Source organism: Saccopteryx bilineata, chromosome 6 (assembly GCF_036850765.1).
Source record: "Saccopteryx bilineata isolate mSacBil1 chromosome 6, mSacBil1_pri_phased_curated, whole genome shotgun sequence".
NCBI classification, from domain to species: Eukaryota; Metazoa; Chordata; class Mammalia; order Chiroptera; family Emballonuridae; genus Saccopteryx; species Saccopteryx bilineata.
The window spans coordinates 189,099,987-189,123,277 of record NC_089495.1 but is presented as its reverse complement, the minus strand read 5'-3'; the positions used below and the strand labels follow the sequence as shown (position 1 = coordinate 189,123,277).

The window sequence follows — 23,291 nt, the reverse complement described above, 5'->3', positions numbered from 1 at the left end:
TTCTATTAGGGAGATGCAGCGGTAATTAATGAAGCCTGCCAGTAATGGGGAAGGTGTGAGGCCCCGTAATATCGTAATGATAGTCATCCGTCTGCGCACCGCCCATCACTCCTGCAGCCATCCCTCATCGCACTCCAGTCTCAGACTCCTAGCCATGCAAATGTCCCTGACAGGACGCTGCGTCTCTGTCTCCCTAATTGGGCAGTATGGAGTTGTTTATGGATATTGTCGGCATTTAGGCCTCAGTTGGAGGTTGTTCAAAAATCGTTAGCAAAGTTGCCTTAACAGCATTGTCAAATATGTATTCCCCTGTTCCGATATCTGTGTTTAAGGCGGCGGGGGGTTTGTGATGAAATTAAGCAGTGTGTTGTGTGGACTGGAGCTCTCTGTGTGATTGTTATTAAACCGTTTTTGAAGTAAAAAACCAATTTACAGTAATGTCTCATCCCCCTTAAGATAAAACTTCCGTCGGTGTGCAGGAACGGGATGCTTTTTTAATAGCACGTCCTCGTTTCTAAAGAGCACACTGAGTGTGCTAATGCCATCCTGAGACACAACCATTTGCAAAAAATTATGGTTTTGCATTGAGACAGGTTTCTAAGCACCCGTCCCCCTTTCATTCCAGATGGGTAACTTTGCTGGAAGCATTGGCCACGTTTTCTTGCCAGTATTTTCTTCCCTCCCGCATGCAGGTGGTCACCCTTTGTCTCCCCCAACCAGACTGGGGAGGTTGTTGGAAATGCTATGAATTTTTTTTTAAGGCCTTATAAATCTGCTAAGTGAGCTTAATGTTTCTGTCGTGATGTTTTAGGAAAAGTTTTTCAATATTTAGAAAACACGGCAAGTACCATTTTAATATATAATCGACACACTTTAAAAATATTCAATATGGATACTTAGTATGAATTTATCAATTCCAAAAAGGAGAGAAAATTAAGAAGCTCCGGTCCCCACTTCCTCCCCCCTGGAGAAAGGGAGGCTTGGGGGCAAAGGGCAACAGAGATTTAGAAGCCTGTCTTCTCAGCTCTCCCACGCAGTCGCTCTGTGTGGCTCTGTGTGAGGCATTACCTGCCTCTCTGAGCGTCAGGCTCCTCTTCTGCCCCACCGGTGCTCAAACGTCGACCGAAGGCTTCAAACAAGTTAATAGCTGTGAGTGTACGTTATATGGAAAGGGCTTTGCAATCAGAGCTAAGTAGCGGTGCCACTTACTGGCTGGAAAACCTTGGAGAAATCACTTAACCCCTTCTGAGCCACAGTTTCACCTTGAAATGGGCCAGATAACACAAACCCTGTTGGGTAGGGCTGAGGAGCAGAGATGATGAGGTGAGAGCACCCAGGATGAGCTTGAGATCCTGCAGGTCCTCCACCACAGGTGTCTCGTGCCCACGGAAACCTGTGGAGAGCCAGGCCTGGCATCCAGGGGCACTTGGTAAGTGTCCATGGAGCGAATGGAGCAACAGTAAGGCACCATCAGCATTTAAGAGATGGTTCCCACTGTTTGGCGAGCCTCTGCAGTCTCCAGACTTGACCTTCCCCTTGGCTTTCCCAGCTACTAGCAAAGCATTAAAGCAGCAACACCAGCAGCATAAAGACCAAGCGAGGGATTGGATCCTGGGAGGCAACAAACCTCTCCAGTTTGCCTGGGACCAACAAGTTTCCCAGGACGAGGCACTGATACCAGTCCAGCCCAGGCCACCTGGAAAGTTTAAACAAAACCTCTCTTCCGGCCTCAAGCCTAAGGCTCTTGCAGGCTGTGGTATATCCAAGCCCCAGGGTCTCAAACACTATCTCTTTCATTTCTAACTCTGTGGATTAGTTGTGTTTCTCTGTAGGACAATCTGGAATGTTCCAGATACTCTCAAGAAACAGAAAGGGCTGCTAGGCAATGCTCTCCAACAACAGAAGGCTTCATCTCAACTCCACCGGAAAGTTCTTTGGGTACCAGTGATAGCTACTGATGTTTGCCCCTCTTACCAGCTGCGGCTGTGTTTGGTGTGGGGTTGGGGGGGATATGAAGGGAGAAGGCCAGGAGCCTCTGGGCAGGTCCACTGGGCAGGAGTTAGCCAGGGAGCTCATCAGCATTTCCAGGACGAGCTTGTGGTTTCCTGTCCGTCCACAAGTAAACAGTGGGAGCCCCCTCAACCGCCCAAACCCACCAAGTCTTTCCTCTGTGGACATCCTCGCCGAAAAGGTGTTTCAACTATGTTGAAGGGTCCACGAGCGCTATAACCTTTGGTGCTTTTATCACAAGCCTCCCGGGGTGGTCTCGTTCGACAGCCAGAACTTTCTCACAAAAGTCCTTATTCATCCCAAACGACGCGCCAACTGGGTCATCTTTAAATTAAAGCTTTTATTTTGCAAGTTGCCATCCTCCCTCCCCCCCCCCAGCCCAAGCCCTAGCTCGCTCTTCTTTTTATAATCACTGTCCCCGCCCCCTCAGATCTGAATGAATGGCTGTAATGAATGCATCTGCCCCTGTCTTGAACGTGGAGGCAGCCATGGTTCGGTAACCTAAAGCCCCAAACTGGAATCACATATTTGCCAGGGTCCCCATCCTTGAATACAAATGGGCTGGCATTTCCCATTATAAAAAAATAAAAGCGGAGGGAAGAAAGGGAAAACTTGAAGCGTAAGAAACTTCTCTGAACGTCGCAGCTACTGGCGCAGGAGGCAAACTGCTGTGCAGAATAATTGTCAAATGCTCACACAGATGCATAAATAAGATGAATTTATTTTCATTATTCATATTTGATGCTCTTTCCTTCCACTTATTTATGCTTTAAACAACGGTTACAGTAAATATAACAATAAAAAAAAAGTGCCTACAGTGGACAGGAAGATGATCAAGCAGCCCTGATACACAGCAATTCATGTTTCTTCTTTACAATCACTAACGAATCTTAACTGGAGCCATGTTCCGTTCCCATGTGAGTGATAAGCAATGATTTATTATGAAGTGTCATGAAATCGGAATGCCATACAGTGAGACATGAGCTAGTGGAAAGTGTTTTCCCTGCTTCCCAACCTCATTACTCAGAGATGCAGTGTCCCCTTACCAAGCCTAATTGAACGGACTTTTTCTTTTCTTTCTTTCTTTCTCTTCTTTTTTTTTTTTTTTTGAGCACTCTACTCATTGGCAGTGGAGATTGGCCAGGGAGAGGATGTCCAGCAAAGCCTGGTGCCTCGTGGCCTGGTCCAGCTGGTGCCAGGGCTGGCCGACGACACTGGGTCGTGCAAGTGGGCCGGCCTCCGGAAGTGTGATCCCAGGAATTGTGCCCACTCTGTGCCAAGGCAGGAAGAAGGGCTCATGCCCTCAGGGAATGACGCTGCAGAGCAACTCGGATGACATTGGACATTGTGTTACCCACATGTCATGTCATCCTACTTGGAACTCACGCCTTGATCATTGAAGACTTGCCCACTGGTTCAAGGGAGCCCATTGGACCCAGAGAAAGCGCACAGGCTCTGGGGCCAACTGACCCGGGTTCAGTCCCAGCGCTTCCATTTCCCTCCATCACTGGTGCGGGAGATGTCACAAATGGTCCTGTTCTTTCTGGTGTCCATGCCGTTCACCGGGTCATTTGTAGTGTCCTCTTATTCTGATTCTAAGCTCAGCTATGCTTTGTCCCATCGGATATGATGTCAGCAGTGGCTTGAAGAGAGCTTTTGTGGTAGGACTAGCTACTGTCCCTCCATGCCAGTGCTCTCACAGTGTGCCCCACATTGGCCTCCTGCAGGGTGACAGAGAGCTGTGTCACTGTGGCTGTCCCCGCCTTGGGACAGGAAGGGAGCGGCTCCGCTCTTTCATTTATCTCTACTTCCTTCCCCTCCCTCTCGGCTCCCTTTATCTTGATCCATTGGAGTTTGAAGGAGGGGGACAACCTCTCGTGTTAATCAAGTATGACTGCAATCCTCACTTGCCAGCCAGAGCCCCTGGTGGGGTTGGCATCCAGGGACAGCTCTCTAGTGGGGGCAGGAGTGGGTCTGTGGGCGTCTCAGATCCTAACATGGGAGATGTACTCCATTCAGGGACTTCTAACTCACTGGACATGTGCCCACCCAGGGTTCCTTCCAGGTCTGGGCACCGGCAAGCAGCAAGACAGCCCTGGAACCACTGAAGACGTACATGTTTTATTCCTCATCAGCACAATGAGAATGTAGCAAAGCTGCTTGACCCTCTTGTTGCTCCACCATCTTTACCCAATATCCTTTGCTCCTTCTCTGTTGTGACTAAGCATAGAACGGAGTCTGCTGCACAAGCATCATCCACAGGGAGTTAGGTGCCAACCCCCCTCCTTATTGGAACCCAGTCCCTTCCAGTGTTCCCCCCGTCAGTCACCTGGCTTCTGCAGGCCCCCAGCAGTTAGTCGTTCAATGACTTCCTCTAGTCTTTTCCTAGATAGGTTGATAGCATATGAGGAAAATGGTGAATGGGTGGCCTGTTCAGCCACTTTTTTTTAAAGATATTATATTTATTGATTTTAGAGAGAAAGAGAAGAAGGGAGAGAGAGACACCAACTTGTTGTTCCATTTATTCAGGCATTCATTGGTTAACTCTCATATGTGCCCTGACCGGGGATCGAACCTGCAACCTTGGTGCATCAGGACAATGCTCCAACCAGCTGAGCCACACAGCCAGGGCCCTACTCTGCCACTTAATAAACTTCATGAGAGTGTATCTATCCTCCTTCTTCCATCTACGGAAACCCCTCAACCAACCTTTTCTTGTCTCTTACGACTTTATCACCTTTGAGAAGTACTGGTCAGTTCCCTTGTAGAATGCTTCCCAGTTTGGGTTTGTGGATGGGTTCTCCTAATTGGTTGAGGTTATGCGTTTTCAGCAGAGCGCCATGGAAAGGATGTGCCCTCCCCACACATTGCTTCAGGGATTTCATGATGTTGATGTGTCATCACTGGTGATGATAACGTTGATCACTCGGTTAAGATGGTATCTGGCAGCTTCCGTTAAAATGTGAGGTTCACATTGGTCCTCCCCAGATCACCCCAGGCTGCCCTTTTTTTTTTTAAATTACAGTTTACATTTAATAATATTCTGTATTAGTTTCAGATGCACAGCATAGGAACCAGAAGACCGTGCACTTTACAGAGCGGTCCCCCAATGTTTCCAGCACCCACCTGGCCCAATACATCATCATCGTGGTGCTACTATCTTCTCTAATCTCTGTGACTGTTCCTTAATGGCCAATTTGTGCTTATTAATCCCTTCACCTTTGTCACCCAGCCCCCCTGACCCCCGCCCCTCTGGCAGTTGTCTGTCTGTTCTCTGTATCTGTGAGTCTGTTTTCTATTGTGCTTGTCTGTTAATTTTACTCTGTAGATTCCACATATAAGGGATATCACTTTGTATTTGTCTTTCTCTGTCCAGACAGCCTTTTTGATATTAGTAGCCGTTCCTACCCACTGGGCAATCCTGGAAGGCAGGACCACACAGCAGTTAAGTATGTGGTCCCCAAAGTCGGAGCTCTTGATTCAAATACTAGCTGGGACTCTGGGGGCGAGTTGTTGAAATTCTCTCCGCTTTCATGTCCCCCTTTCCAAAGGTCCTAACTCAGAGTTGTTTGGAGGATTAAATAAATAAAAGCACTCAGCATAGTACATAGCACATAGCAAGCTAATTACTTCATCTCTCTGAGCCTTCATTTAACCCGCGACAAGATAGTGAATGCATAGAAGAACAAGTGTATGTGAGGGCACAGGCCATGTTTCTTCCGAGTTCTTCCACTCTGTTCTTCCAAGAAGCTTCTACTCAGAAATGAGCTCTGCCTCTCCTTGTGTTTATCTCAAAGCGCGTGTTATAATGTATGGGGTTCGATGTGTCTGCCTTCGCCGTCCTCCACAGACTGGAAGGTTCAGTGAGTGCAGACACTTGTCTTTTTCATCATAATTCTGTGGGAGCCCTGATTGCACGCAGGTTGGGTCAGGGGACAGAAATGCCAGCCATTCAGAGGTCCTATGCATGAATGAAGACCACAGGGTTATCAATCAGCTACTCGTGACCTTTCCGCAGGAATCATTCCTCGGCAGCTACCTGATGTCACAGAAGAAACACTTGATAAAGATGGAATGAATGGATGGGTGGGTGAATGAATGAGTGCATTTGCCGTTGGTTATGCACAGCAATAAAGAAAAAGAAATTTAACTTTTATCTTCTAGACTTTGAATGCCTCTGCCAACAACTAAATCTCTCCTAGGGAGGGCAGATGGCGGCCTGTACAATGAACAATTTAATCTTTAGAAAATGGAACAACTTTGCCAGCAAACTCCATTTTTCTCCACGAACACATTGTCAATAACATGTGCTCTCAAATATGTGGTGAAATTGATGACTGGGCCCTGATTTATGGAAACAACAACAAATTAAATGATTACCTTTCTCGCTCCTAGCTTGGGGTCCTTCAGACCAGCCCAGAATTTATTTCTTTTTTTTCCTATGCTCTAATAATAGAGGAGGTCTAATTAGAATGCCTCGCCGGCTGATTGTGCTTGTGGGGTCGAGGAGAGAAAGGAGAATGTCTGGCCGTCTTAATTTCAAACCAGGAGGGAAAGAGCCGCTGATGTGATCATGAAGATTAACTCCGGAGCCTCTGGGCTCCCTCCTCACATAAAAGCAGATATTGACGGAATCCTTATATAAACACTTTTGCAGCCACTATTTACCCCCTTAGATGAAATTTTCTCAGTTTTGGACAGATTTGAGGCTTTGGATCGGGTGAAATAGAACAGGGGAGTGGAGGGGTGCTGGAAGAAATGGCCCTCTCTGAACAGTAGTGACATTGGATTTTTGGGCCTTTTCCAGAGTTACAGCCTGGTTCAGAGGAGGCCCCATCCTGGGGCTCCTCCTTCTAGCATGGTGGTTCTGCGGTTCTGAACTTGTATATGGGTCAAGGAGTTTTGTGAGAATCTGGTGAGAACTACAGACCCTCTCTCCAGAAACCACAAATAAACATGTATTTACAAATACACACACACACACACACACACACACACACACGCATTTTTGTTTATAGTATCATCCATCTCTTGTCCTTGCCAGAAATTCCAACACCTTAACAACTGCCACTCGAAATTCTGGGCTTCACCAATTTTCCTGTATTGCTCGTCCAAGGTTAATTGCTTGACGGAAGAGGCCTGAACACAAAAGTTCTTAATTATTTCAGGCTGCACAGCTTCTTCGGCTGTCTGGTAAGGCCCAGGGAGCCCTTCTCAAAGGTAATGCTTCTGCCCGGGCCAGGTAGCTCAGTTGGTTGTTAGAGCACCATCCCAATATGTTGAGGTTGTGGGTTCAACCCCTAGTCAAGGCACATACAAGAATCAACCAATAAATGCATAAATAAGTGGAACGACAAATTGATGTTCCTCTCTCTCTCCCTTCCTTGCTCTCCTTAAAATCCATCAATCAATAATTTTTTAAAAGTAATGCTTTTTTTTTTTTTTTTTTTTTCTGAAGCTGGAAACGGGGAGAGACAGTCAGACAGACTCCCACATGCGCCCAACAGGATCCACCCGGCACGCCCACCAGGGGGCGACGCTCTGCCCACCAGGGGGCGATGCTCTGCCCCTCCAGGGCGTCGCTCTGTTAAGACCAGAGCCACTCTAGCACCTGAGGCAGAGGCCAAGGAGCCATCCCCAGCGCCCGGGCCATCTTTGCTCCAATGGAGCCTTGGCTGCAGGAGGGGAAGAGAGAGACAGAGAGGAAGGAGAGGGGGAGGGGTGGAGAAGCAGATGAGCGCTTCTCCTGTGTGCCCTGGCCAGGAATCGAACCTGGGACTTCCGCACACCAGGCCGACGCTCTACCACTGAGCCAACCGGCCAGGGCCAAAAGTAATGCTTTTAAAGGCATACAATAAAATACATAGGGTTAAAAAATCAGCCTGACCAGGTGGTGGCACAGTGGATAGAGCGTCACATTGGGATGCAGAAGACCCAGGTTCAAGACCCCGAGGTTGCCAGCTTGAGCGTGGGCTTATCTGGTTTGAGCAAAAATTCACCAGCTTGGACCTAAGGTCGCTGGTTCAAGCAAGGGGTTACTCGGTCTGCTGAAGGCCCATGGTCAAGGCACATATGAGAAAGCAATCAATGAACAACTAAGGTATCGCAATGCACAACGAAAAACTAATGATTGATGCTTCTCATCTCTCCATTTCTGTCTGTCTGTCCCTGTCTATCCCTCACTCTGACTCTCTCTCTGTCTCTGTAAAATAATAAAATAAAAATTTTTTTAGCCCTGGCCGGTTGGCTCAGCGGTAGAGCGTCGGCCTGGCATGCGGGGGACCCGGATTCGATTCCCGGCCAGGGCACATAGGAGAAGAGCCCGTTTGCTTCTCCACCACCCCCCCTCCTTCCTCCCTGTCTCTCTCTTCCCCTCCCGCAGCCAAGGCTCCATTGGAGCAAAGATGGCCCAGGCGCTGGGGATGGCTCCTTGGCCTCTGCCCCAGGCGCTAGAGTGGCTCTGGTTGTGGCAGAGTGATGCCCGGAGAGGCAGAACATCGCCCCCTGGTGGGCAGAGCGTAGCCCTTGGTGGGTGTGCCGGGTGGATCCCGGTCGGGCGCATGTGGGAGTCTGACTGTCTCTCCCCATTTCCAGCTTCAGAAAAATATATATATATATTTTAAAAAGAGTTTTTTAAAAAAAAAATCATATAAATACAGTTATCAAATATTAAAGACACCAATTTGTGATAATAATATATTAACTTCTTTATATACTGGGTGAGGCAAAAGTAGGTTTACAGTTGTTCATATGGAGAATAATACAATCGCTAATGACACAAGAATAAGCTTGTGTTTCCTGTACTGACAACTGTACCTACTTGGCCCCACCCCATACATTAAGTAGCATACCCAGTACTAAGGCTAATAACCACTGTAATTTCAAAGCATGATATAGCAAGATATTTGCAACAGCTATAATGTGACATAAAATCTGTGACATTTCGGTGAAAATATCGGTGCTATAAATTACGACTTGGTGTCTACAGTCATAAGCGAAGGAAACGCTGAATTTTAGTGAGAGGTCAGTGAAATTAAAGACGTAATGTTTTTCCTACCAGAAGGTCATGGATCCCCTGAATTATATGCATGGATGTCACCTCCTAGTGAGGCCTTCCCTGGGCCCTTCTCGACGTAGCCACACTGATATTCACACAGCTGGCCCCTCACTCCTTCGTGGCCCTGCTTTACTGGCTTCAGAGCACGCCGCTTCCCTGCCACGGTTTTGTATCTGCACACCGCCTCCTCTCCCTCTACAGTGCAAACCCCTGACAGCGGAGGTCCCCTCTGCTGTGTCCCTGCTGTGTCTCCTGCAGTCAGACACTACCCGCTGTCTAGCACCGCACAGATGCTGCCCCGACATTGGTTGAAAGCATTTGTTGTGTTCGATGACAAAGCTAGAGCCAAAAAATGCACAGCCAAAGTCTTGCTACCTCGCCCGGTCCAGTGGGCATCAACTTTATTGTCATCATCATCATCGTTATAGAAATTCATAGTGATAATTTTGGGAAGCAGTTGAATATGTTTTTGAAATACATTCTTATGTGGAGCCTGTCTACACCAAACAGATACAGTGAAGTTGCTTTGCTTGACGTGGGAGTAGGTAGTCTCCAAAAGAATCTGTCACATGTCCCTGGTTGCCCCTTCTAGAAATTTCCACACCCCCTTCCCTTCTGAGAAGCTCTTTGAAAGTCCCTGTTCTGGACAAGAACTAGTATCTGAGGCAACTCTTCCCTAGTCAGTCCAAGGTTACCGGGAAGTTCCTCCTGTCCTTTCCCCATAAGCTAAAAAAAATTGGAATTAACAGTTTCTAGAAACTCCTCTTGAACCATCCGGAGGATTTTCTTCCCCAAAAGCATTAGCAACCCCATTCAAAATTAAATTCTAAAAGAGAGTTGTCACGCCACATTCGTCATCAAATCGCTTTATGGCTTTGTGGAAATTTGCTGGCCCTCCACTTTGTTTTATTTTTCGGAGGCCTTAATAATCCCTGCCTTCCCGCCCCGCCCCGCAGGCAGAACGGGCAAGGGAGAGGACAGAGGAGAACACCTCTCCAGAATGTGGAAGAAATGGTGGCCTCCAGGCCAGCGAGGTTGGTTCCAGGCCTCCAACACTAGTTCTTTTTTCTTCCATGGTTTTTTGTTTGCTCCAGCTGCCCCAGCAGAATGCCACCGACTTGGGGACTTAAACATCGGAAATATCTTTGCTCATAGTTCTGGAGGCCGGAAGTCCAAGATGCAGGTGCCGGCAAGGTTGGTTTGCTCTGAGGCCTCTGTCTTTGGTTTTCAGGCAGCTGTCTTCTCCCTGCGGCCTCACACGGTCTTCCCTCTGGGCGCGTGCACATCCCGGTGTGTCTCTCCTGGTGTTTTAACCTCTTCCTTTTAAGGATGCCAGTTAGACTGGATTAAGGCCCACGCTCATGGCCTCATCTTAACTTAATCACCTTGCTCCATTCCCGAATCCAGTCATATCCTGAGGTATGGGGATTAGGACATCCACAGATGAATTCTGGGGGACACAATTCAGTTCATAACATTTGTTCCCATGTTGTCAGTAAAGCTTTTGTCTGTGTTTCTTTATCATCAGTGGTTATTTCTCATGACCACCACCCTGCCCCCGCCCTGGCACTGCCCCTGCCCCTGGCACCGCCCCTGCCCCTGGCACCACCCTGGCACTGCCCCTGCCCCTGGTACCGCCCCTGCCCCTGGCACCGCCCTGGCACCGCCCTGGCACCGCCCCTGCCCCTGGCACCGCCCCTGCCCCTGGCACCGGCACCGCCCCTGCCCCTGGCACCGCCCTGGCACCGCCCCTGCCCCTGCCCTGGCACCGCCCCTGCCCCTGGCACCGCCCTGGCACCGCCCCTGCCCCTGGCACCGCCCCTGCCCCTGGCACCGGCACCGCCCCTGCCCCTGGCACCGCCCTGGCACCGCCCCTGCCCCTGGCACCGCCCTGGCACCGCCCCTGCCCCCAGAGGGAGCAGCTTGGGGTTATGGAGCCTCCCACACGAGCCCTCCATAACTTCCTTCTCACAAAAGAGGAGAGGTCCACCCTCCTGCTTTATTTATAGCTATGCTTGGAAGGACTGAATGTTTTATAGTAAATTTTATAAGTGAGACATTTAAAATACATATTGTTTCTTCTCAACAGCTGATTTGGGGGTGGAGGAAAGCCTTGAATTCCTTCCAGGACACAAGCCTGGTTCAGTGTTTTTTTGGTGCATGAACAAGATCTCAAGTAGAGTCTGAAGAGGCCTCTAGAAGGCAGTGCAGTCTAGTGGGAAGGGAGAGTCTAGAGATGGTGGGGGGGGGGTAAGCAGAGGAAGGTTCAAGTCCAGGCTGCACCTCTTACCAGCCATGGTGACCATCCTTCACTCCCCATGAGTCAGCTGACCCTTTGTAGAAGGTCCTTTTAGAAATACCCCCTTCAGTTTTGTTGTGGAGGCCTCCCTGTCCCCCACCAACCTTACGCAGCTCCTGGTACAAGGTGAAGCCTCATTATTTAATAATAGTGATTGTTGTTATCACTGAAGAACAAACCAATAAACAAACCCCAGGGTCCTGAAGGTCTTGTACTAATTTTTCATTTGTATGGAAATTCGGTTGCTCCAGCTGTCATCTGAGATAGAACTAGACTATGGTGGCTGGAGCTTGTAAATAAGGATGGCGGTCTTCATAAGCAGTCGTGCATTGTGGGTGTGTCTTTCTATTTGCGTGTGTGGTGAAGGAATTTAATCTCCACAGAAATGCAGATTCAGGAGTGGGGAGAGGAGAGTGGCACAGAGAGAAGGAAGCAGGAGTGCTGTCGTAGAATTGAACAAGTCATGCATTCTACTGAGCCTGTACAAGAAGGCTTCATTGATTAAATGGCAGTGATCAATCAGCCCATCAATCATGCAGCAGAGCAATAGTTCTCAATCTTGGCAACACATTAGAATCCCCTGGGAAACTTACAAAGCCAGTGTCCAGCCTACTCCAGACCAGTGAAGGCAGAATCCCCGGGAGTGGCCCAGCCTGAGTGGGACCGGCATGGGGAACCCACTCAGGAGGACGCACAGTCAGATCACTCTGTGCCACTCATGAGCGGGGAACTTGGGCAAGCTGCATAACAGCCCTGAGCCTCAGTTTCCTCTCTGTCTTGAGGATAAGACCCGATCTAATTTAAACACTGGGCTCCGGGACAAGAACATACTGGGCTGATAAATAACAAGTGTTCTTAGCCTCACCCAACAGCCGCGAAGTCTGGGCCTGCACGTCCCCATCTGCATAAGGGTGGGGGCAGGGAGGATCCCAGAGGTCATTCACTGACACTTCTATAATTCTACAAAGGTGGAGTAAGGACATAGGATGAAGAAAAGCTCAAGGGCCTTCACTAAGTGACACCCACGGGCCGGGCACTGGGCTGGCACTTTGGAAAGTTGTTGAACACGACAGTCACCACCCCTGCCTTCTTGAAGGCTGGTGGGAGAGACAAGCTGTAAACCAATATTCACACAAACCAATGTATTATTCATGACAATCAGGATAAGAGGTAGGAAATCTGGAGACGTGGTCTAGATTCTGGGATAAGGAAAGGGCTTTCCGAGCTCGTGATATTTCAGCCGGAGGATGACTGCGGGGCAGGAATTATCCAGGCAGAGGCATGGGAAGGCCTCCCCAGACAGGAGGCAAAGGCTTTTTGTTTTTGTTGAAAACAAACAAATGAATAAAAAGAACATCTTTCTTTCTTAGAGCATCTCAAGGGACTGGGGCTCCGCGGACGTCCTTTGGGAAACACTGGGAGAGCCAGAGGAAACCAGCTTTGGGACTCAGATGAGTCTTGGTTTCACGCCAGCTTCTCTAGGAAAAGCGGTGTGGGCGGTGGGGACAGTTTAACCTCCTGGACCTCTGGTTCTTCATTGTAAACAGGAAACACAAACTCCTGTTTTTCCAATCTATTGCAAAGACTGCAACGACTACCCAGAATCAAATTGGTCAAGGGCAATAGTTACTATTCCGGAGCAGTATGGTAGTTTGGTGACAGAGATCTCTGGGTTCGAAGTCCAGTCTGCCACACCCCAGGCATGTGATCCTGCTGAAATCTGTCTATCATTTTATGCAAGAGTTACCTTTGGGGATCATTATACGAATTAAAAGAACAGCAATCAAGCTTCCTGCAAAGAGTAGGCAACCCAATGAATGAAACCTATCACTGAAATGAAGGGAGACTCTTCCTGCAGGGTGGGAGGGTTTGCCTGAATTACCTAAACACGTGTCCCTTTTCCAATGCAGACACACCACAAACAGAGCTGCCATGGGGCCATGGACACATAATCATGGTGGTAAAAACAGTAATAAGAAGAAGAAGAAGAAGAAATAAGTAAGAAAAAACCTTTGCCAGTTTATTTCCTGCACTTGGAAGACAGGCAGTTCCTCCTGGACGCCAACAGCTCACATTTAGGCAGCACTGAGGCCCCTCACCGTGTGCACACCATGAATCTCGTTTGGTTGTAAGTTAGTTGTAATAAATAACATTCAGCTGTGCTCTCCACTTAGTGACGATGCGTTCCATTGTGAATCATGTTGTTGGCGGTTTGGACTTGAAGCTGTCCGGGTTGTTTATGGAGGTGTTTGCCAGTATCTAGACCTCTTTCACACAATTTAAGTGCCCTTTCGGAGAATATGAATGTGGCTCAGTAAAAATGGGTACAGGGAAATTGCTTCCTTTCTTTCTTCCAGGGCCATGCACCCAAAGCAGCCGTATAGAATTGTTACATGGGAAGTACGTCATTGCCAAACATGACATTAGGATGAAACCACCCTGGGCATGTTCCCTGCTCATTGTCTGGTTGTTGTTCTGATCTTTGCCACCCTTTTAATTTTTCTCTTGAAAGGACAAAAACTGCTGGACAGTTTTTCAGTCCTTATCATTTTTCATTATATAGCTTTACGGAGCAATGTGCCTTTAAAAGATTCTAGTTAGTTCCACCGACAGCAATAAATACTGGCCAGAGAAGAGGCTTGGAAGTCAGACAAACCTACGTCGAAATGCTGGCTAACTGTCTGACCTCGATCAAATTTCTTAGCCAGTTCAAGCCTCTGTTTTCTCATCAATAAATTGGGACAATGAGGTTGTCGGTCGGGCATTATTGTAAAGCACAGAGCTTATAATGAGCACTTAATAAACTGGTAGGTCCTCTGACTGCTTTCTACGTTCTTCTTAATATCCACATCAAATGTTTTGAAATGCTAGTTTATCCTTTATTTTTATAAAAAGGGAAAACTTTCCTTAGCTTCACATCTAAATAGACAACTGATTTCTTTTCAACATTGGCTCATGTGTGAACTACAGAGCTTCTCTTCTACTTATTTTTTTAAATTTCCAGAAAGAAAGAATAATCCATTTTCTAAGACCTGACGATTACTTATTTCTCACACATAAGCAGAATTTTATGTATGTATTTTTTTTTATTCCACATCTTATTCCAAAGTACTTTTAAGGGACTATATTGTATGTGATACAATAAAATGTGAAAGAAAGGAAAATCGTTTAAAAAAAATTTTTTTTATCGATTGATTTTAGAGAGAGAGAGGGTGAGGGAAAGAGAAAATCAATTTGTCGTTCCCCTCATTTATGCATTCATTGGCTGATTCTTGTATGTGCCCAGACCAGAGCTTGAACCCACAACCTTGATGTATCAGGGCAATGCTCCAACAACTGAGCTACCCAGCCAGGGCCAGAAAATTATGTTTTTTAATTCACATTTTATTGAGTATTTATTGTGTGCCAGGCACCATTTGTGGAAGGTACTATTATTATTCTGATTTGGAAAATTTGGAAACAGGTTCAGAAGGGGTAAGTCATTTCTCCCCACGTCACACAGCTAGTCAATGGCAGAGGCGAGCTCTTAACCAATAGGCTGAAGGAAAATAGAGAGAGAATATGAAGAGAAGTCGATGGGTACAGACTGGGACCTTGTTGTTGTTGTTTTTGTTTGTTTGTTTTTTACAGAAACAGAGAGAGAGCCAGAGAGAGGGATAGACAGGGACAGACAGACAGGAATGGAGAGTTGAGAAGCATCAATCATTAGTTTTTCGTTGCAACACCTTAGTTGTTCATTGATTGCTCTCCCATACGTGCCTTGACCGCGGGCCTTCAGCAGACCGAGCAACCCCTTGCTCGAGCCAGCGACCTTGGGTCCAAGCTGGTGAGCTTTCACTCAAACCAGATGAGCCTGTGCTCAAGCTGGCAACCCTGGAGTCTCAAACCTGGGTCCTCTGCATCCCAGTCCGACGCTCCATCCACTGCGCCACCGCCTGGTCAGGCCAGACTGGAACCTTAAGAGGATACACAGTTCCTAACGATGGGCCAGCGTTTGAGGCTGAGCTTCCTAGTAGTGAAAGCAAAAGTGGGCACAGGGTCCATCCCAAAACTGAGCTTTTCCACCAGGAAAATGTCCAGCAAGGTTTAAGAATGCACCAAGCTTTCCTGATACTTAATGTCTGGCAAAAATTCTTGCATAACTTTTGTGATATTTTAGAATGCAAAAAAGACAATAGGAGTTTCCCATAGTAAACCAAATAGGTAAAAGGAAATCATTTGTTTTTGTAAAATGAAAAATTAAAGCCATTCGTTTTTTAAAAAACATATATATATATATATATATGTTTTACTTAACACTGGGCTCCATCCTTTTTAGTAATTATTCAATCCAAGTTTTGTCAAAGCTTCACACTGAGAAGAGTCATGTTAAAAGCTGTTGGGGGAAAGGAGAGGAGAATGCCTCTCTCGGCCTTATCACTTTTATTTAGATTGACGTCCTTTTGGTTATAATTAGGGATAACTGTACAGCAGTTAAGACTTCATAATCCCGTCATTAGTTGTCAAGAGATTTTCATAGGGCAGACCCTCACGCCATTCCTTTCATTTCTGTCTCTTAACTACTTGGGGAGCCTGAAGTTGAAGACTGCTTTAAGGAGAAGATTTTCTGCTGCTGTTGAAATCTTCTCAGCTGCCACACAAGGACACAAATGACACCTAGCGACAGCACCTGCACCACTCTCAGGGGGCCCTGCGTCTTCCTGACATTCTTGTTGTTGTTGTTCTCCAAGATGTCACCAGCTTCTGCCGGCTTCATTCAACAGCCAATTTACACAAGGTGGTGACAAGACTTTGCACCATTTCGAGGGTTGCCCATTAAGTCTACCAAAAAGGAAACTTATTTGCTCAATTATTTTCAATCCACCCACTCTGTTAGATCCTTGGGGTTGGTGCTGCAGGCTGGAGGTCAGCTTAGGAGCTGTTTGCCCTGGACTGCTAAGAACTAAAAGCCCACAACAGAACTCTCCTCCAGGTTTAGATCTTTAGGCCGTTGACTGCCTGGTTTGTGTCATGAAGCTCAGATCACGTGGTTGAGACATATTGTTGATTTATCACAAGTTGTGCATTAAAAGAGGAAGTTCAAAAGTTGAGACTTGCTGGTGTATTGATTATGACCTGCGTGCCAGCTATATTTAAATGTCCAAGGAGAAGACCAGCGAGATCAACAATAGTATTGCCTCCCAGTCTTCAAGGGTCTAATCAAGCACCACCATTGACAAAGAATGTGTGGTCTCGTCAGTACAGATCTGACGTCAGGAACAATTAGTTTGGTGGTTAAGTGAAAAGGCTCTGAAATCTAGAAAATATATATTCCAATTGACTGTTGGAATATTCCATTCCACGTATCATGGCATCTTGGATGAGTCACTTCAATTATCCAAACTTCAGTTTTGTCCTCTGTCATACTGGGTACCCCTCTGGATGGCTGAGATGATGAGTGGAAATATCGCATTAAGAGGTGGGTCTGTGATTAACACTTGTGAGTGTTACTGATCTGCAACTTGTAAATTCTGTCATCGACTCAACCTCTTTGAGGTTCAATATAAGAAGGAAAAAGCCTCTCTCACTATTCAAAAACTTGGCCACTTTGTTCTATCTGGGTTACTTTGTGACGTTCCCCTCTCGCCTCTCCAGGAACGATTGGTCTATTTTCAGTGACTGGAAAACTACAGGGGAGAAAGGAATTAAGAAAAGACAAAAATACCAAATAACATTTTAAAGCGCTATCCACCTACTCCTATGAAGCTGTGTCTACTGTATAAAAAGTATTCGATACATTTAAGCAATGATTTTATTCATTCTAAGGATTGGAATTGGTCCACCAAAGTGAAAGCGTTTCTGCACGTAGAGATTTCTCTTAGGGAAAGTTTTGGAGAAGCCCTAATGATGGAATTCAGCAATGTAGCTAAGCCCACTTGGATTTTCAAATTGTAAAATCAATTTGAGAAAATATCATCTGCAGGTTTCTCCCAGGATTACATGGTTAAAAATCACCTGTCTCCATTTCCACTTTGCTTCCTTGTCACGGTCTTTTTTTAATGATACTTTTTATATATGTGCAGCATTTTTATCTCACACTCTTTTCTCTTCAGTTTTAAGAAGTCCTGAATTAGGAGTGGCGTGTCCTGACCCATCACTTATAATCACCAGGGAAGCAAATTATTTAAACTCCCTTAGCCTGGACCTCTTTATCTTCAGGTGATTAATATTTATCCAATATATTTTCAGAAGAATGTGCTTCGAAAAAGTGTAAATAGACTTCAAATTAGTTGTCTTGAGGGCTTCCTTCACTCAACAAACGTTTGTCAAGTACGAACTGTGTGCCAGACTTTGGCTCATGTGGTTGGGACGCTTCTGTGATGAAACAGCATGGTCCCCACAGCCCTGGGCTGCACGAGCCAGTGCAGGAGGCAGACACTAAACCGACAACCACACGTACAGTTATGTTTATAGACTACAGAAAGTCCCATAAGGGCAACATGAATGTGAAATACTATTTAAAAAAGAAAAAAAAAGGAACTTCAATAAATCCAATGGGTGAGAGCAGACTTCTCCCAGGAAGTGGCGTTTCCCCTAGGACTTTCAGGATAAGTTGCCAGGCAAACAAAGAATGGGCGGGACTGACCTGTGGTGGCTCAGTGGATAAAGCGTCGACCTGGAAATGCTGAGGTCGCTGGTTTGAAACCCTGGGCTTGCCTGGTCAAGGCACCTATGGGAGTTGATGCTTCCAGCTCCTTCCCCCCTTCTCTCTCTCTGTTTCTCCTCTCTCTCTATTCTATCCCTCTCCTCTCTAAAATTAATTTAAAAAAAAAAAAAAAAAGAATGGGCGGGATAGTATTCTAGGCAGAGTCAACAGCACCAGCAAGACCCCGAGGCCCGTTTCAGGAGGTGTCAGAAGCAAGGGCGGTAACCCAGGCGAGGCAGGGGCTGCTTCCTAAGCGCAGGGTCACTGAAGGATATGGGAGGGAAAGGGGCGTGACCACTCACTCTGATTTAAGTTTTCAGAAGCTCACTTTGTTCACCTTGTGGAAAATGATGGACTGGACCCAGAGTGGACTAAGGGGCCCAATGAGAGGTTACCACAGTCACCGGGGACGTGACGCACAGCCTTGAGCTGGCGTGTTGGGGGTGCAGATGGAAATCGCGTTTGCAGAGGAGTTTTATGACTAGGTGTTAAGGATGACCCAAATTTCTGGCAGGAGCAACTGAGCAGTTTGAGGTTTCATTTCCCGTGAACAGAAGAAACGTTGGAGGGGGAACAGGCTGGGACCAGGGAATTCAAGAGCCATACTTTTGATTACCTTGGAAGTGCTTGTGAGATATTCCCGTGGAGACCTCAGGAAGTCAGTTGGATGTACGACTCTGAGACTCACAGGCATCAGCATATGGGTGATACTCAGTGTCACAGAACGGGATGCTTCTGCCTCTAGAGAACCTTGGGGAGCTGGGACCCTGGCCCTCTGCAGGCCCAGCGTGGCCCTTTCCAGACAAACATTCTCTCATTTCCCCTTTGCCCTCTTGAAGTAAAATCCGTAGATCAGATGACCAGACTACGCACATAATTTCAGTAAGAAGCCATCCTAGACCATGGACTGCACAGTGGGAAAGATGAGGAAAGCTTGGGGCACACGCACTGGACTTATCAAACTTGACTGTCATAGGCACCACCTGGGCATTAGGCTAAAATGCAGATGCTGAGTCATCAGGCCTGGGGTGGCCCCGGCAGTCCACGTCTCTAACAGGTGTGGCCAGCAGACCACACTCAGAGGAATGAGGTCCCGGGAAGAACGCGGGAGTCTGATGTGCAGTCCTCTGTGTGGGTCCCCGGGAACCTGTCAGCGATCCAGGCAGATCGTTTGGGGGCTGTTGGATGGCGCAAATACCATCAGCAGCCACACCAGAGGCGACTTGATTTTCTAAGAGGGCAAATAACTCCCACTCAAATTCCAAATCAAACATAGGTTCTCTTGGTTTGCAAAGTAGCTTGATTTCAGGAAAAACGCAGCTTGTAGGAAACTGTACATAAAAGATTTTGTGTTTATATGTAAAATGGAGTTGGGTCCTAGGATCAAATGAATTACAACAACCTTTCCCACCTCCGTCAGCGGTTCTGAACAAGGGATCGTTTTGCTGCCTGCCCATCCCACCCCAGGGATACTCGGCAATATCTGTAGATATTTTAGGTTCTCGCACTCCAGGGTAACGGTGATGCTAGTGGAATCTGGTAGGTAGAGGCCAGGGATGCGGCTAAAAATCCTACAGTGCATGGGACAGTCTCCCACAGCAAGAAATTATATGGACCAAAATGTCAATTGTGCCAAGTTTGAAAAACCCGGACCTACAGAAATGCTTTCAAAAATGGCGGAGAATGAGGGGACGATACCTACTCCGTAAGAAACTGCCCCACGTGCTGCAAGGTGCTCACTTCCCCCACCCGTAAGTCTTAAACACCAGTGGTGTGCCCATGATGATAGCAGTCTCAAAACACCCCCTGGAGACAGCACGCAGCTCCGAGAAGAGGGGAGCGGAGTGAGGACAGAAGAGGGCGGCACTGAGCGAGGCCACGGGGAGCAGAAGAGCCAACCAGAATGATTTGCCGCAGGGATTACAGATTCCAGCAGGACCAAATTAAAGTATATATAATCCCGCACATCTGTTGGTGGCTCTGTAATTAATACAAAATAATTACATTTTCTCAGCTGGCTCTCCTTCACAAACCCCTCTTAATAAGCACTGCCAATGACTTTGTGGATATGTAATTAAAATTTTTATTTATTTCTGTTACATTTTTATGGGAGTAACTCAACATATTAAGGGAGGGGAAGAAAAACACCCCAGCAGCAGCAAAGCCTGACCTCAGCCACAACTTAAGAGGCAACCAAGAGCCTTTGCTTTTTTTTTTTTTTTTTCTTAATCGGTTGTATACAATTCATTCTGAAAAGTGAGAAATAGTCATACCAATTCTCATTCCCCTCCCCTGCGTTTTCTAGTTTTAATTTTCTGACAGGGTTTCATCTTTAGATTAAAAGGAAAAATAAGGTTTTTCCTCTTTTAAAATAAGGAAGAATAAGAAAGGGTATATTGTCCCAAAGTGTTCCAAAATTCAGGTCTCCTGTTCACCATTATGTTCTAGTTCAGGAACACTAAGCTTCCAGAAGAATCTACCTCTTCCATCAGTTGTGGTAGGATATGAGGACATCTCTCAAAATGAAATAATATCATAGCCAGGTTTTAACGGAAGACACTTGGGTCTGGGATTTAACTTAGTAACTAATTGTACAGATACTCTTGGGGGAAATGACTTGAAATTATCAATAATGCTAGTATTTAATGCTTTGGTACACCAAACCATCTCAGGCACTAAAAAAGCAGTGATTTAGTCCCTGGCCAGTTGGCTCAGTGGTAGAGTGTCGGCCTGGCATGCAGGAGTCCCGGGTTTGATTCCCAGCCAGGGCACACAGGAGAGGCACCCATCTGCTTCTCCATCCCTCCCCCTCTCCTTCCTCTCTGTCTCTCTCTTCCCCTCCCGCAGCCGAGGCTCCATTGGAGCAAGGTTGGCTCGGGCGCTGAGGATGGCCTCTGCCTCAGGCGCTAGAATGGCTCTGGTTGCAACAGAGCAATGCCCCAGATGGGCAGAGCATTGCCCCCTGGTGGGCATGCTGGGTGGATCCCGGTCGGGCGCATGCAGGAGTCTGTCTGACTGCCTCCCCGTTTCCAACTTCAGAAAAATACAAAAAAAAAAAAAAAAAAAAGGCAGTGATTTAACAGGGAAAAAAACCCCACCAGAATCTGAATATCGTTCTCCCACTTTCTAGCCAGATGACTGCCAGCCGAATGGCTTCACCTCTCTCAATGTCCGTGTCCTCGGCTGGAAGTACAGACACTCTTACCTCCTGCATTGCAGCATTGTGAAGCTGACATGAGATCAGGCATGGACTTAGCATGGATAGCATGGAATGGACTCGGAAAACGTCAAGTTGTCACAATAACACCCTTTCATACTGAGACTCAAAAAAGCCAAGTAATATGAGTCAAGAGTCACCTACTGAGATCTTACGAACTGATCAACTTCCTTGGCTTTTGCACAAGAGTCTGTCAAGAAGGCGTTTTCCAGAAAATGACACTCAAGTATATTTGTGAGCATTTTGTAGGGAAGAAAGGGCTATCACACAAATCTGGGAAGCAGCACATTTCATAAAGATATATTGTGTTTGGTTGAGTTTTTGGTTACTGTTTGTTTGTTTGTTTGTTTGTTTGTTTTATTGACAGTAATGTGTCTTTATTATGGATTGAGCAAGTTTATGAAATCGCTATTTGTAATCTTTAAAACAATGCACTAAAAATGTCTTAATTTTATAGTTTTATTGTATTCCACTAAAGGAATGGCAGGGTGGTTCTGTTATGTTCTCTTCATTCAGTTTTGTGAATCTAAAGTACTTGCAAATTCTTAAGACTACCTTTACCACCAGATTAGAACAGTAGATAGAATAACTAATTTCTTAATAAGTAATGTCTCACAAAGTAAATCATTTAAAATAGCTTTAACTGAATTCTTTGTAATTTCGCCTCTGTTTTTATGTCATATTCACCTATGCCTAAAAATGAAAGCAAATGCATTACTCTGATGGAAATATGGGAACTCTCTCATTCATGTGATATACAAGGATGCTATTCAAGTCGAAGGGAAAAAATCCCACTCTTCTCATTGTTTTTAATGTATCCATCTATGCTGCTCACAAAAATTAGAGGATATTTCAAAATGAATATGAAGCTATAAAATATTCCCTAATATCTGTGAGCATAATATAATCCTTTACATGATAGATGAGGAAACCCAGGAAGTTTCCCAGAGATCAGATAGATATTTTCAGTTCATCAGAAGTACCTGGTATTATAGCTAATTGGTAATTAGATGGCATTTCATAAAACAAAAACAAAATGAGCCCCACAGTTGTATAAAGGAAAGCTTCCAATGGACTAAGAATGGTCAATAAGTAATGCAGTCATCCAAGGGATTATGGCTGTTTAATTATATTTATACATAATTCCATTTAAATTCTTTATCCAAGTATGATGTATGAAAACAGTCTTTGCACAAGCAAAAACTGTGGGAACATTTAAAAAAAAAAGGAGTCCTCTTTTAATGTAACTGATCAGATTCATGGGCTATTCTTGGAGATAGGATCTTGCTGGATAGAATCCCTTCGTTTGGTGGCTTTTGCAAGCACTTAACTGGGCCAATTCTTGTGTGCGTTGTTCTAAGAGCTCACCAAAACACGGGCCATGCCATATAGGTAGTAAAAAAGGGCTAGAAGAGAAAAGCTCATTTGCACCATCCTTCGTTCTGACAATATGCTAGAATATCTGCATTCATGATGGCTGTAGGGTCATAGAGTCCTGGTCAACTCATCACTGGTCTTCTCAGATCCCTCCAAATATGATATGCCAAGAGGGGCACATTGAGACGGCACAGAGAAACATGACACGGAAGAAAGCAGAGGATTGAGGCTACTACCCTGGTCTACAGGATTCTTTTTTTTTTTTACATAGGCAGAGATAGACAGGGACAGACAGACAGGAACGGAGAGAGAGATGAGAAGCATCAATCATTAGTTTTTCGTTGCATGTTGCAACTTCTTAGTTGTTCATTGATTGCTTTCTCATATGTGCCTTGACCGCGAGCCTTCAGCAGACCGAGTAACCCCTTGCTGGAGCCAGCGACCTTGGATCCAAGCTGGTGAGCTTTTTGCTCAAGCCAGATGAGCCGGCGCTCAAGCTGGCGACCTCGGGGTCTCAAACCTGGGTTCTTCCGTATCCCAGTCCGACGCTCTATCCACTGTGCCACCACCTGGTCAGGCTACAGGATTCTTATAATCAATCTTCAGCTCATCAAATGCTCTAACGTGCCAGCATGGAGCAGAAGGC

The 23,291-nt window shown here is 46.2% G+C and overlaps 1 protein-coding gene and 1 non-coding gene across 5 annotated transcripts in view; one reads left to right on the top strand and one right to left on the bottom strand.

Moving 5' to 3' along the window:
- The window catches only part of TSHZ2 (teashirt zinc finger homeobox 2), a 441,429-nt gene that overhangs the window by 410,944 nt on the left and 7,194 nt on the right, over positions 1-23,291 (top strand). The gene's annotated exons all lie outside the window — the stretch shown is intronic.
- TRNAT-GGU (transfer RNA threonine (anticodon GGU)) lies at positions 7,762-7,837 on the bottom strand. Its single transcript has one exon. It is a non-coding gene; the product is annotated as a tRNA-Thr (tRNA).